The sequence below is a fragment of the Eleutherodactylus coqui genome, chromosome 5 (genome assembly GCF_035609145.1).
Source record: "Eleutherodactylus coqui strain aEleCoq1 chromosome 5, aEleCoq1.hap1, whole genome shotgun sequence".
Classification (NCBI taxonomy): domain Eukaryota; kingdom Metazoa; phylum Chordata; class Amphibia; order Anura; family Eleutherodactylidae; genus Eleutherodactylus; species Eleutherodactylus coqui.
The window spans coordinates 23835272-23849555 of record NC_089841.1 but is presented as its reverse complement, the minus strand read 5'-3'; the positions used below and the strand labels follow the sequence as shown (position 1 = coordinate 23849555).

Sequence of the window (14284 nt, the reverse complement as noted above, 5' to 3'; positions counted from 1 at the left end):
GTAGTAGAAGTATAGGCAGACCCCTGTAACATTTCTGTTGCAGCAGTATAAGCAGACCCCTGAAAGATTTTTGTAGCAGCAGTATAAGCAGACCCCTGTAACATTTAAGTAGCAGAAGCATAGGCAGACCCCTGTAACATTAACGTGGCAGCAGTATTAGCAGACCCCAGTAACATCCTTGTGGCAGCAGTATAAGCAAACCCCAGTAACATCCTTGTGGCAGCAGTATAGGAAGACCCCTGTAAGATTTACGTTGCAGAAGTATAGGCAGAGCCCTGTAACATGTAAGTGGGAGCAGTATAGGCAGACCCCTGTAACTTTTTTGTACCAGAAGGATAGGCAGGCAGGCAGACCCCAGTAAAATTTCTGTAGTAATAGTATAGGCCAACCTCTGAAACATTGGGATACCATGAGCGTAGGCGAAGGCCGGAAAAATTAGTTGGATAAGAGTGTAGGCGTGGACCCCAAAATTAGTGTACCAAGAGTACAAGTGTACCTCTGAAAAATGTATCAACCAAGAGGTCAGGTGAAACCCATAAACATTTTTTTAAAGATACATCTCACTGTGGCTTCATTTGTAACAGAGCCTGGAGGCATCCCTGTTGAAAAAATTGGTTCATGTTACAGTCTCAATATTGTTTAAAAAATTGGTAGATGTAGCCTTTTGTGCCGCAGAAAAATTGGCCGTTCAGCGCGATGACATGTTGTTTCTGGAGGAGGAGTAGCAGGAGGAGGACTAATGTCAGAGACAGATTGACAAAGATAAATGCCCCAAGACGCTAGTGGCAGGGCAAGCCAGCACCTCCAGGGCATACAGCGCAAGTTCGTGCCCCGTGTCCAGCTTTGACACCCAATAGTTGTATGGAGCTGAGGCATCACGGAGGACGGTGGTACGATCGGCTACGTACTCCCTCACCATCTTTTTACAGTGCTCTCTCCGACTCAGCCTTGACTGAGGAGTGGTGACGCAGTCTTGCTGGTGAGCCATAAAGCTGGCAAAGGCCTTGTAGAGTGTTCCCCTGCATGCTAGAAACATGCTGTCTGATCTCCGCGCCACCCCTGCTACTTGGCCCTGGGAACTGCGCCTTCTGCCGCTAACGCTGTCAGATGGGAAGTAGAGATGAGCGAACGTACTCGTTTCGAGTACTTACGCACCCGAGTACCGCCATTTTCGAGTACTTCAGTACTCGGGTGAAAAGATTCGGGGGGCGCCGGGGGGCGGGGAGATGCGTGGCGGTGCGGGGGGGAGCAGCGGGGAACAGGGGGGAGCCCTCTCTCTCTCCCTCTCCCCCCCACTCCCCACTGCTACCCCCCGTGCCGCCACGGCGCCCCCCGAATCTTTTCGCCCGAGTACCGAAGTACTCGGAATTCGCGGTATTCGGGCAAAAAAGGGGCGTGGCCGAGCACGTTCGCTCATCTCTAATGGGAAGTTTACCATCAGTTTGTCCACCAGGGCCCTGTGGTATTGCATCACTTTCGTACCCCTTTCCTCTTCGGGAATGAGAGTGGAAAGGTTCTCCTTATACCGGGGGTCGAGAAGGGTGTACACCCAGTAATCCGTAGTGGCCAGAATGTGTCTAACGCGAGGGTCACGAGAAAGGCAGCCTAACATGAAGTCAGCCATGTGTGCCAGGGTACCAGTACACAAAACATCGCCGCTGTCCTCACTAGGAAGATCACTTTCCAGATCCTCCTCCTCGTCCACAGGCCATACATCCTGAACAGATGGGAGGCAAGCAGCATGGGTACCGTCTGCAGTGGGCCCAGCTGTCTCTTCCCTCTCCTCCTCCTGCTCCTCCCCTCCTCCAAAACGCGTTGACATATAGACATGAGGGTGCTCTGACTATCAAGCGACATACTCTCTTCCCCCATCTCCTGTTCCGACTGCAAAGCCTCAGCCTTTATGCTTTGCAGCAAACTTCTCAGCAGGCATAGCAGAGGAATGGTGACGCTAGTGATTGCAGCATTGCCGCTCACCATCTGGGTAGACTCCTCAAAGTTTCCGAGGACCTGGCAGATGTCTGCCATCCAAGGCCACTCCTCGGTAAAGAATTGGGGAGGCTGATGTTATCAGACCACACCGGTATTGATCTGATGACCTCGTTGCCAGGTGCCAAATTGGTAGATATGGAAGTCCGTGATGAGGAGATTTTGCTAGCATTATCTATCAATAGCATGAAATCACTCCATGTTATGTCAAGACACTTCTCCAGTGAGAATAAATGAATTCTACTTTATTATCAACATTGCCAACTCTTATACAGAAAGACGAGGGCGTATCCAAATGTTGCCTCGTAGAAAGATTTGTGTTACGTAGTTTACTGTTACAAAGGTGAAAATACTTATTGATCATAAGACTTATTGACATCTATATTGACATTATATTCTCAAAGCTCTTAAGGCCCGTCTCAGACATAGAAATGACCTAAGTCAGGATATTGCTGTTGCATTAGACAATAGTTCTGCAATAGTTGTGTGTCTTCTCTGTTAACATAGCTCAGCCTTATTTAATTTGTCTGTTGACTTCTTATCTTAAAATCCTAGTTCCTGGCACTACAAAGCATAGGTTTTAGTCTTCTATTTAAGGGTCAATAGTTCAATGCAAGGTAAGAAACATACACTTATTGCATTCTGAAACTTAACACTTTATATTCCATGACACTGACTACGCCGCCCATGTTGGAGTTGGTATTCCACTATTGCTCTACGCTGCTCATACAGCCTGGCCAACATGTGGAGCATAGAATTCCACCGTGTGGGCACGTCGCACAGCAGCCGGTGCTCTGGCAGATTAAACCGATGTTGCAGGGTCCTCAGGGTGGCAGCGTCCGTGGTGGACCTGCAGAAATGTGCGCAGACGTGGCGCACCTTGCCAAGCAGGTCTGACAAGTGCAGGTAGTTTTTCAGAAACCGCTGAACCACCAGATTGAAGATGTGGGCCAGGCATGGCACATGTGTGAGGCTGCCGAGCTGCAGTGCTGCACCAGTTTACGGCCATTGTCACACACGACCATGCCCGGTTGCAGGCTCAGCGGCAAAAGCCAGAGGTCAGTCTGCTCAGTCAGACCCTGCAACAGCTCGGGGCCCATGTGCCTCTTGTCACCTAGTTTCAGTACGGCCTGCTGACGCTTGCCCACTGATGTGCTGCCGTGCCACGCCACACCAACTGCTGGCGACGCGCTGCTCACATTTCTTAATTGAGAGGTAGAGGTTGCGTAGGAGGAGGAAGAGGGGAAGGGTTTAGAGGAGGTGGCATAGACCGCTGCAGATAACAGAACCGAGGAAGGACCCGCAATTCTGGTTGTGGGTAGGATGTGTGCGGTCCCAGGCTCTGACTCGGTCCCAGCCTCCACCAAATTCACCCAATGTGCCGTCAGGGAGATATAGTGGCCCTGCTTGCCAGTACTTGTCCACGTATCCGTGGTTAAGTGGACCTCCCCAGTAACTGCGTTGGTGAGGGCATGATTGATGTTGCGGGAGACGTGCTGGTGTAGGGCTGGGACGGCACACCGGGAAAAATAGTGGCGACTGGGGACCGAGGACTGCTGCCGCCATCATGTTTTTGAAAGCCTCTGTTTCCACAAGCCTGTACGGCAGCATCTCCAGGCTGATCAATTTGGCAATGTGCACATTCAATGTGTGATCGTGCCGGTGCGTGGCGGCGTATCTGCGCTTTCGCTCCAACGCTTGCGCTAGCGACAGCTGGATGCTGCGCTGAGAGACATTGCTGGATGGGGCCGAGGACAGAGGAGGTGAGGGTGTGGGTGCAGGCCGGGAGGCGCTCGCGCCTGTGTCCTGAGACGGGGGTTGGATCTGAGCGGCAGGTTGGGGCACAGGGGGAGAGGCAGTAGTGCGACCCGGAGGCGGTGAACGGCTTTCGTCCCACCTTGTGGGGTGCTTGGCCATCATATGCCTGCGCATGCTGGTGGTGGTGAGGCTGGTAGTGGTGGCTTCCCGGCTGATCTTGGTGCGACACAGGTTGCACACCACTGTTCGTCGGTCGTCCTCGCTCTCACTGAAAACCATCCACACCTTTGAAGACCTAGGCCTCTGCAGGGTGGCTTGGCGCGAGGGGGTGCTTTGAGAAACAGTTGGGAAAGTCTTCGCTCTGGCCCTGCCTCTACGCCTGGCCACCCCACTGCCTCTTCCAACCTGTCCTGCTGCTGCACTTGCCTCCCCCCTCTGAAGACCTCTCCTCAGTTGGCTTAGCGAACCAGGTGGGGTCAGTCACCTCATCATCCAGCGGCTCTTCCTCCGAATCCTCTGTGCGCTCCTCCCTCGGACTTACTGCCCTTACTACTACCTCACTGATAGACAACTGTATCTCATCATCATCGTCCTCCTCACCCACTGAAAGCTCTTGAGACAGTTGCCAGAAGTCCCCAGCCTCATCACCCAAACCCCGGGAGGTTTCCAATGGTTGGGCATCGGTCACGACAAACTCCTCAGGTGGGAGTGGAACCATTTTTTCCCAATCAAGGCAGGGGCCCGAGAACAGTTCCTGGGAGTCTGCCTGCTCATCAGAATGTGTCATTTTCATGGAGTGATGAGGCTGGGAGGAAGGAGGAGCAGCAGGAGAGGATTCAGAGTTGCAGCAGTGGACGGCATAGAAGGCTGGGTGGTCGATACATTGCTGGATGCATTTTCTGCTATCCACGACAGGACCTGCTCGCACTGCTCATTTTGTAATAAAGGTCTACAATGTGGACCCATAAATTGTGATATGAAGCTGGGGACCCCAGAAACTTGCCTCTCTCCTAATCCCGCAGCAGCCAGCTGCGATTCACCTGGACCAGGAACTCGGCCTATGCCCACACCCTCACTTGGACCTCCGCATCCACGGCCACGTCCTCTAGGCCTACCCCTACCCCTCAGCATGGTGTATTTTGAATACAGCAGACACAGAGCGTTGTAAAAAATTAGGCAATTATTTGACTGCACTTGGAGGCTGACAGCGGTTATGTTACGCACACTGTAGGCCAAAAAAATTATACGCTAGGCTACAGAAAGGCCTAGCTGGCTAATAGTGAGCCACTACAACTCCCAGCAGCCGCGCAGTAAACTGCACACGCGCACAGGTAGCCCTAAGGAGGATTCTTTTTTCAGATGTTTTTGAAAAAAACAGCAGCCTAGATAGCGTGTATATGTCTTTCCCTCTATCAGCGGCTGTGGTCGTACACTGTGCGTGAAGTTGACTGGACGCACAGAGCGGTGTAAAAAATTAGGCAATTATTTGCCTGCAGTTGGAGGCTGACAGCAGATATGTTACACACAATGTAGGCCAACAAAATTAATCGCTAGGCTGCAGAAAGGCCTAGCTGGCTAATAGTGAGCCACTACAACTCCCAGCAGCTACAAAAGTAATGCACACGGTCACAGGTAGCCCTAAGCAGGAGCTTTTTTGGGGTACTTGTTGACAGGATTCTACACTAGCACTGTCCCTGCCTCACCAGTACTTCCCCTATACTCTGTATAATTAGCTGCAGACTGAGAATGCAATAGTCTGCAGAGCCCAAGATGAAAAAAAAATTGGTACAAAACTGCTCCCAGCAGCCACAACAGTAATGCAAACGGTCACAGGTAGCCCTAAGCAGGAGCTTTTTTGGGGTACTTGTTGACAGGATTCTACACTAGCACTGTCCCTGCCTCACCACTACTGCCCCTATACTCACAGATAGTAGATGGATCACAGCACACGTATTCACCTGATAATATACAGGGAAGATAGTCCTCTCCAAATGGTGCACGCTCCCAAGGGTCCTGGATCCTGGACTGTATTTCCAATAGTAAAGTATATGCAAGAGCAGCACTCCAGGGGTTAAGTCAAAGCAAAAAAATCTTTATTGCCCACAACGTTTCAACTCTTACTCCGAGAGTTTTTATCAAGTGCTTTTATCAAGTCTGCTTAGCACTTGATAAAAACTCTCGGAGTAAGAGTTGAAACGTTGTGAGCAATAAAGATTTTTTTGCTTTGACTTAACCCCTGGAGTGCTGCTCTTGCATATACTTTACTGCCCCTATACTCTGTATAATTGGCTGCAGACTGAGAACGCAATAGCCTGCACAGCCCAAGATGAAAAAAAAATAATTGGTGCAAAACTGCTCCTAGCAGCCACAACAGTAATGCACACGGTAAGATGTGGCCCTAAGAAGGACCGTTGGGGTTCTTGAAAACACCAACACTCTCCCTATAGCACCAGCAGCACCCTCCCTAATCTCTGCCAGCGTGTGTCTGAGGCGAGCAGCCAGCGGGACTGCCTTATATACTCGGCGGTCACTTGATCTCGCCAGCCACTCACTGCAGGGGGGTGGGATGGGGCTGGCACGTCACAGGAGGAAGTTTTAATGCCTTCCCTGCATGTCTATTGGCCAGAAAGTGGTGCAAAACATGCAGGGAAGGAAATTGAATTGTCTTGAGTACCGCGTGGTGCTCTTTTCGAGTAACGAGCATCTCGAACAACCTAATACTTGAGCGAGCATCAAGCTCGGACAAGTACGTTCGCTCATTTGTAATCGTCATCGGTCTGCGTCCAGTGAGCGCCATCATCACACTGGGACTACCACCGCCACAGTGTAGGTCTTTCATCATCGGAGCAGAAAAGTGTCCGACCCATCATACCTACTACACATGCGCCAACCAGGCCAGCTGTTGTGTGGCCCGACCTACCTCACTCCTCACATACCTCAAGCACATGCGCAATAAAGAACGGCTATCGAGCAGCCAGTTGCCATAGCAGCGGACGCTCCCTGTGGTAATGCGGGCCCATCATGCCTACTACGCATGCGCCAACCAGACCGGCTATCGCACGGACCGCCCTATGTCACTCATCACATACTTAAAGTGCATAATGCGAAACTTCAGCTGGCTGACTGCATGGCCGGCTTAGTCAAAATGCCTAGTTATCGGCAAATCTAGCTTCTTCGTACAAATAGCACTTTTATGGCTCAGAATCGGCGACTGAGCCTCCATCGTGGTTTCACCCACATATAGTAGACCACATGGACATACGATAAGGTATATAACATACATGGATTGGCAAGTGTATCCTTTCCGGATCCGGTATTGTTTACCCGTCTGGGTATGGTGGAACGTATCGCCCCTAAGAAGGTTGCTACAGCATGAGCATCCGAGACAGGGAAAGTTGCCTACACGTCAAAAAGATGGGGTGCCTGCTGCATGACTATCCATCATACTATGCAGGGGGCCGGCCGAAGTCATCCACCGACGGGCAATTTTTTTCCCAACATGTGCCAGTGCCTACGAATAATACTGGAGATCCTACCACTCATAGGTCCAAATGTCGAGATAAACGGTATCCTAGGGGCCTTTTTAGATTTCACTCTGGGAACCAACAAATCACCCCTCGGCACAGTACGTGCTCTTGCAGCCGCAGATGCAACCAAGTCATCAGTGTAACCCCTCTGTAAAAACCGTTTGCACATCTCCGAAAGCCTGGCATCAATGCAATCATCTGCCGCATTTTGGCGAACACGAAGGCATTGACTCCATGGCAACACCTTCAGCAAACATCTAGAATGACAACTCGAGTAATGGAGTAGGTTATTTCGATCTGTCTCCTTGCGGTACAAGTCAGTGGTAAGCACCGTTCCCTTATTGACCACTAGGATATCCAAAAATTCAATCGACATAGTAGAGGAGGTCAGCGTGGATTTCAATTCCGGAACTAAATTATCAAGGTAATTGTGGAAATCTCTCAGCTCATCAAATGAGCCGTTCCAGAGCATAAAGATGTCATCTATGTATCTCCACGAGCTGCCAGTGTGGAGACACAGACACACCTCTCCATGTGGTCCATATATGTGCCCCCATAAGTAGGGGCCACATTGGACCCCTTCGCAGTGCCCTGGCACTGCCTATAAAAGATTTATTAAAGAGAAATAAATTCTCAAGAATGAATTCCAGTAGCGCCAGGGCAAACTGCAGGCATGTATTGGACCACTGAGATGTCAACAAACGCTCCCTTATGGCTTTGAGACCTCAGAAATGGGTAATGTTAGTATAAGGGGACACCACGTCCAGTGTCACCAGGATCGGGGTGTCAGATACCCTCGCTGCACTCAGCTTAGATAAAAAATCCACAGTGTCTCGAATAAAGGAGGTGGCCCATGTTGCTTACTGTCAATGGGCTGCGCGACAGCCGCTCTTTCGGGTGCATGCACTATAGGTATGTGATGAGTGACGTAGGGCGGGCTGTGCGATAACTGGTCTGGTTGGCGCATGCATAGTAGCTATGATGGGCCCGCCTTACCACAGGGAGCGTCCGCTGCTACCGCAACAGGCTGTGTGATAGCCGTTTTTTCTTGCGCATGCGCTTGAGCTATGTAAGGAGTGACGTAGGTTGAGCTGCGCGACAGCTGGCCTGGTTGGCGCATGTGTATAAATGTATATAAACTTTGAGTGTGGGTAGCTTGAGCTTGAGAAAGATCCTATCCAGATCGAAACGTCGCCGTTACTACCTGGTTTTGCAGTCCATGTTGTTTTTGTTACTGGAACCATAATGGAATAAAGTTCCTTTTTATTCATCATTTGATTGGCAATTGTTCAAATTATTATTGTTCAATATAAACTGAATGCTGTCGGTTACAAACTGTTTTTGTAGATGTGGAATGGAGTGGTCAATACTCAAGAAGAAGGACGGCTGAGGGGAGAACTATTTAAAAACATATCAGGGGGCACTAGACTCTACTAAACAGAAAGACCAGGTCCCTTAGTCCACTAGGCTTTAGCATTCTTATATAGTGGAAACTAGAGTCTACCAAACAAAAGGACTGGGTCCCTTGGTTCAGTGAGGCTAGCATTCTTATATAGAGGAAGCTAGACCCTACTGGTCAGGGGGAATGGGTCCTTTGGCTCACTACAGTTAGCATTCTTATATAGAGGAAGCTAGACCCTACCGTTGGGGGAATCGGGTGCCTTGGCACAATGAGGCTAGCATTCCTACATAGAGGAAGCTAGGCTCTACTGGTTAGGGGGAGCAGATCCTTTAGCCCACTAGAGCTTACATTCTTACATAGAGGAAGCTAGACTCTACTGGTCAGGGGGACCGGGTCCTTTGGCCCACTAGCATTCTTACATAGAGGAAGCTAGACTCTACTGGTCAGAGGGACCGGGTCCTTTGGCCCACTAGAGCTAGCATTCCTATATAGAGGAAGCTAGACTACTGGTCAGTGGAAGCGGGTACTTTGGTCCACTAGAGCTAGCATTCTTATATAGAGGAAGCTAGACTCTACTGATCAGGGGGACCGGGTCCTTTGGCCCATTTTTATATAAAGGAAGCTAAATCCCAGTGGGAAGAGAAACCTGTGTTTATGTCTCGATTTACCAAATTATTTTTAATTGCAGCCTTGCAAAAAATTTATTATCTGTTGCTGCGACCAGTTAGTTTATATAATTGGCTACTACTGCAGAGTTATTTCCATTTTCACACATCAGGACTTTTAGTAAAAATCCATGTTTTACAAAATGTTTCCAGGCAGTTTTAAAGGCAAAAAATGTTTGTTAGCTGTACGGCTCCAGTCACATGTGCGGCTGTAATTCCGCTACTTTTTCATTATTTGGCACTGACTTTGAAGCCGAACACCAAAAATGTTGGAGCTGCCGATCTGGCACAAACAGTGCCAGGCGGACCCAACTGATTACACAGATCTGCAACTAAAAAGCTGTTTGATTGTTTTCAACTAATTTCAATGTATTTTGGTGTGCTGAAGACGAAAAAAATGTGAAAAAAATACAAGAAGCCAGGATTTACCACAAAATGCAAAATTCTCTTCAAATTTAGTATTTTTTTTAATCTTAGGATTTTTAATTAAATTTAAAGTCAAAATTACTACTAATTAATTCACATCAGTGCATTTAAGATATACAATGCCAAAAATACATGACTTCCAACATAACAGAACGTCGGTTTTTACGCTTCCATCCCTGTAGGTCATTCCGTACACTTGAAGGAAACCTACGATAACTTGGAATTGGTTCTTCGTAAACTTAAATATGAAGACCATGGTTGGCCAGTGTGTTGGGATTTAAAGGGCTTGTGCATGCTGCTCGGGCAACAAGCTGGATATACCAAATCCCCTTGTTTTCTGTGTTTATGGACAGTCGAGATCAACAAGAGTTGGCAGCTGAGGGTTCTCACAGTCGGTCAGAAAAATGACCTCCGAGAATCTTTGGTACCTCCACATAAAGTTCTTCTACCACCTAAAGCGATTCGTGAAATCACTTCGAAGAGATGGTGAATGCTTCAAATATTTGGTCACCATGTTTCCAGGCCTCTCGGAGGCAAAATTGAAGGAAAGTGTGTTCATCGGACCAGACATTAGAAGGCTTGTAGCTGATCAACCGTTTGTCAATACCATGACGGATATTTAAAAAGAAGGGTGGATTGCATTTAAAGAGGTCATAGAGACATTTTTAGGCAATAAGAAAGATCCTGACTACAAAAAGATCGTCGGACGAATGCTGAAACCATTTCAACCTTTAGGTTGCCTGATGAGTTTGAAAGTGCATTTCCTCCAATCCCACCTTGACTACTTGCATGAAAATTTGGGAGCTGTGAGTGAAGAACAAGGTGAATGATTCCCCCAGGACATTAAAGAGATGTGAAGAAGATAGCATTGAAAGTGGAGCATTCCAATGATGGCAGACTGCTGTTGGATGCTTCAGAGAGACATTCCAGATGCTACTCACAAGTGTAACTGTACCAAGAGGAGCCTCACAGGGAAGAAGAAACGATTTTAGTGAGTTTTAGTGCTCATTTCTGTTCAAAAATGATTTTCATGTAAAATTTGTAATTAAGAATTAATTTTATAAGTCTATTTTCATTTATTTTGAGGTATTTACTTATTTAACATAGAAAATTGGATTGTCAGGAAACGTGATGTCCTATTACAAAACAGAGGTCATTTTCGGATTCAACGAAAAATATAAAGATTATGCGAAATAACCAAAACTGCTCTAAAATTTTTTTTTCAGACATGTGTTGTGTTTAATCCTTTTTCATAAAATCATTCAAATATTTCCCAGACATCAGGGAATAGCAATAGAAATCAAGACCGGTCTCGCAGGATCTTCAATTCACCTTGTACAACAATTAGGCAAATCTTCATATTAACAGCAAATAGTTCTTCTAGCCCAAAAGTAATCCCCCAGACCGCCTCTCCCCGTCGTCTACTCTTTTACTATATCAGTGCAAAACGGACTGAGAAGTAGGAGTGCGGCCCCATATCATAATAAAATGTTACAACTTAGACAATAGAAATCCCTTTCGTTGGAAAGGGGAAAAAGAAAAAAAGTATAGAGAAAACCTAAGAAAATTAGGTTTGATTGTCCACCAAAATCCTGCTGGACCTGATATCCTCCGATTCTCCCAACCCAGAAAGCGATCTCGCGCCCTCCCTGGCAGGAAAGCTGGATTATAAAATATTGGTGTCAAAAGACTATTCTCTCTCTATGTATAATAGTTTTTAAATCCAGGCAAGCCTGCCCCTTCTTTTTGATTTGGGATACGACAACGTGCGCATACCCACCCCGTGGTCTCTGTCCCCCCCAAACAAATCTGATCAGTGCCAACTTCAGTTTGTTAAAAAATGTTTGAGGTACCATAATCGGGATGGCCTGGAAAATGTATAAGAACCGGGGTAGGACATCAATTTTAATGGTATGTATCCTCCCAAACCATGACAAGACTCTGGTGGAATAGGTGGGGAGGTCTTGTAGAGTGCGGTCCAGCAGGGTGGAGTAGTTCATGGAGAAGAGCTTAGAGTTTTCCGTTGGGATATGTATTCCAAGATAGTTTATGGCCTCTTGTTGCCTCTTAAGGGGATAGTGTTCTATTATGTGGGGTTTTTTCGTTTCTGGGCCCAGGGATATATTTTGGGCTTTAGTTTTGCTGTAGTTAATTTTAAAATTGGATAGGTGGCCAAATCTCTCAAATTCTTTAATCAAGGAGGGAAGGGTGATGCGTGCTTGTGTGATGTATAACAATAGATCGTCGGCATATAAGGCCGCTTTATAATAGTTCCCCCCCCCACTGTCAGTCCGCTGATGTTCTGATTGTCTCTGATTGGCATCGCTAGATACTCCATCGCTAATACAAATAACAGAGGGGACAGGGGGCAGCCCTGCCTAGTACCATTCCAATATGGATGGGGGAGGAGAGCGTGCTGTTTATCCTAACCCTGGCCGTTGGGCAAACGTAAAGGACAAGTGTTCTAGTCAAGAATTTAGGACCCAGCCCTATCTGTTTAAGGGTTCCCGCAAGAAACTTACCTCACTGATTATAATGGGGTCCGTCCAGCATTCTGATTAGATTTTTCTGCACAGAATAGCGCAGTGTCTACTAGAGCCGGCACCACTGACAATAGGAATAAGTTACTATGAATGGTGTAATCAAACTAGAAGCAGCTCCTATCCATGGAGGCGCTGCAGCAGTCGGCTCACTCATTTAGGTTTAACCCCTTAGTGACGGAGCTTTTTTGCTTTTTTCCATTTTCGTTATTTCCTCCTCTGTTGTAAAAAATCGTAACTCCTTTATTTATCCATCTACGTCGCTGTATGAGGGCTTGTTTTTTGCGGAACGAGTTGTATTTTTCAATGGTACTATTTAATGTATGATATAATGTACTGAAAAACTTTTTAAAAATTCTAAGTGGAGAGAAATGATAAAAAAACGACATTCCACCATCTTTGGTGTGTCTTGTTTCTACGGCGCACAAACTGCAAGAAAAATGACCCGATACCTTTATTCTATGGGTTAGTATGATTACTGCGATACTAAACCTATGTATATATTTTTTTGCTGTACTACTTGTATTTTTTTAAAGATATTAAATTTTTTAAAATTGTTTTCTGTGTCCATTTTCTGCGCACAATAACTTTTTTATTTTTCTGTCGACATAGTTGTGTGAGGGCTCATTTTGTGTGGGACGTCTTGTCGTTTCCGTTGGTACCATTTTTGAATACAATTGACTTTTTGCTCGCTTTTTATTACATTTTTTCCCAGAGATAGGATGACCAAAAAAGTGTATTTCTGTCGTTCTTTCTTTTTTTTTTGTACCACGTTCACCGTGCGGGGTAAATAATACATTACTTTATTCCAGCCATACTCCCAGAGTCCGCGCCACACAATAAAAAAACAAAACATTACTTTGGACTTTTACAGACGCAGCGATACCAAACGCGTATTTTCCCCGCCGTCATCATGACAGCAGTACCTGGAGGTTGCCCCTTGACCTTGTAGGGACTGGAAGCAAGAGACTTGAAAAGGCTCCTCCTGCCTCCCATTCTCCAGTGCTTCCTGTCCCTACAGAGACATGCAAGAGAGCTCCCGCCAGGGAGCTGAAAAGTTGACAGGGAGTGCGGACCACAGGTTCACCTCCATTCTTACCTCCATTTTTTCTTATCCGAGGTCTCGGGGAACGGTGGGCCACAGGCTCTGCCTCCCCGCTTCACCACCGCGGCATCGAGGAGAGCGGCGGGCCACAGGCTCTAAGACTCCTCTTCCATCATGGTCCGGGGGTCGGCGGACCACATGTAGCGCCCCCCTCCCCCCCCCCCCCGCATCACCACCGTGGGGCCGGGGAGAGCGGCAGGCCAGAGGCTCCAAGACCCCTCTCCTACCGGCAGCAGACTCCGGTGCGGTCACGCGCGATGTTGGGGGGCGAGGCTAGTGACGTCACGACGTGGTGACGTCACACGCCGGGCAAACACGGAAGTAGAGCCCAGGAAATTCAAAAAAGCCCCCTGGCAAGCCTCCACTGCAGGACACCTTCACAGAAGGTGCACCCAGGCACAGGTCTGTCTTACAGCTCCCCTCCCGGCAGCATGATAACTAGAGAGACCGATGTGGAGGCCCTACAAACATTGAGTGCTCCATCTAATGACCAAAAGGGTGCAATATGTACAAAATTGGTTTTATGTGGCGGCTGCGTATGGTTTTTTTTTTTTGTATCGTTGCAGGACAGGGAATCCGCCAAAACAAAACAGGATCCCAAGAAAAGGCACAGGAAATGCTCCCTGTGTTTTAAAAAACTAGACGAGGCGTACAAAAAAGCACTATGCCCCTGGCAGACGCTTCTGCCGAGTCAATGAGACTAGCGGCCAGAAACGCAGCATTATCCAATATGGCTAGGCAGGCGATCTGGCTGAAGATCTGGAAAGGGGATGCCACGTTCAAAAGCAAATTGTGCAACATTCCCTTCCACAGACAGCATATCTTCGGGGCAGATCTGGAAGAAATCCGGAAAAAAGCGGCAGACAGAACCC

At 47.6% G+C, this 14284-nt stretch overlaps 1 protein-coding gene across 1 annotated transcript in view; it reads left to right on the top strand.

The window, feature by feature from the left end:
* The window catches only part of LOC136627320 (zinc finger protein 850-like), a 580493-nt gene that overhangs the window by 489501 nt on the left and 76708 nt on the right, over positions 1 to 14284 (top strand). The window lies entirely within an intron of this gene.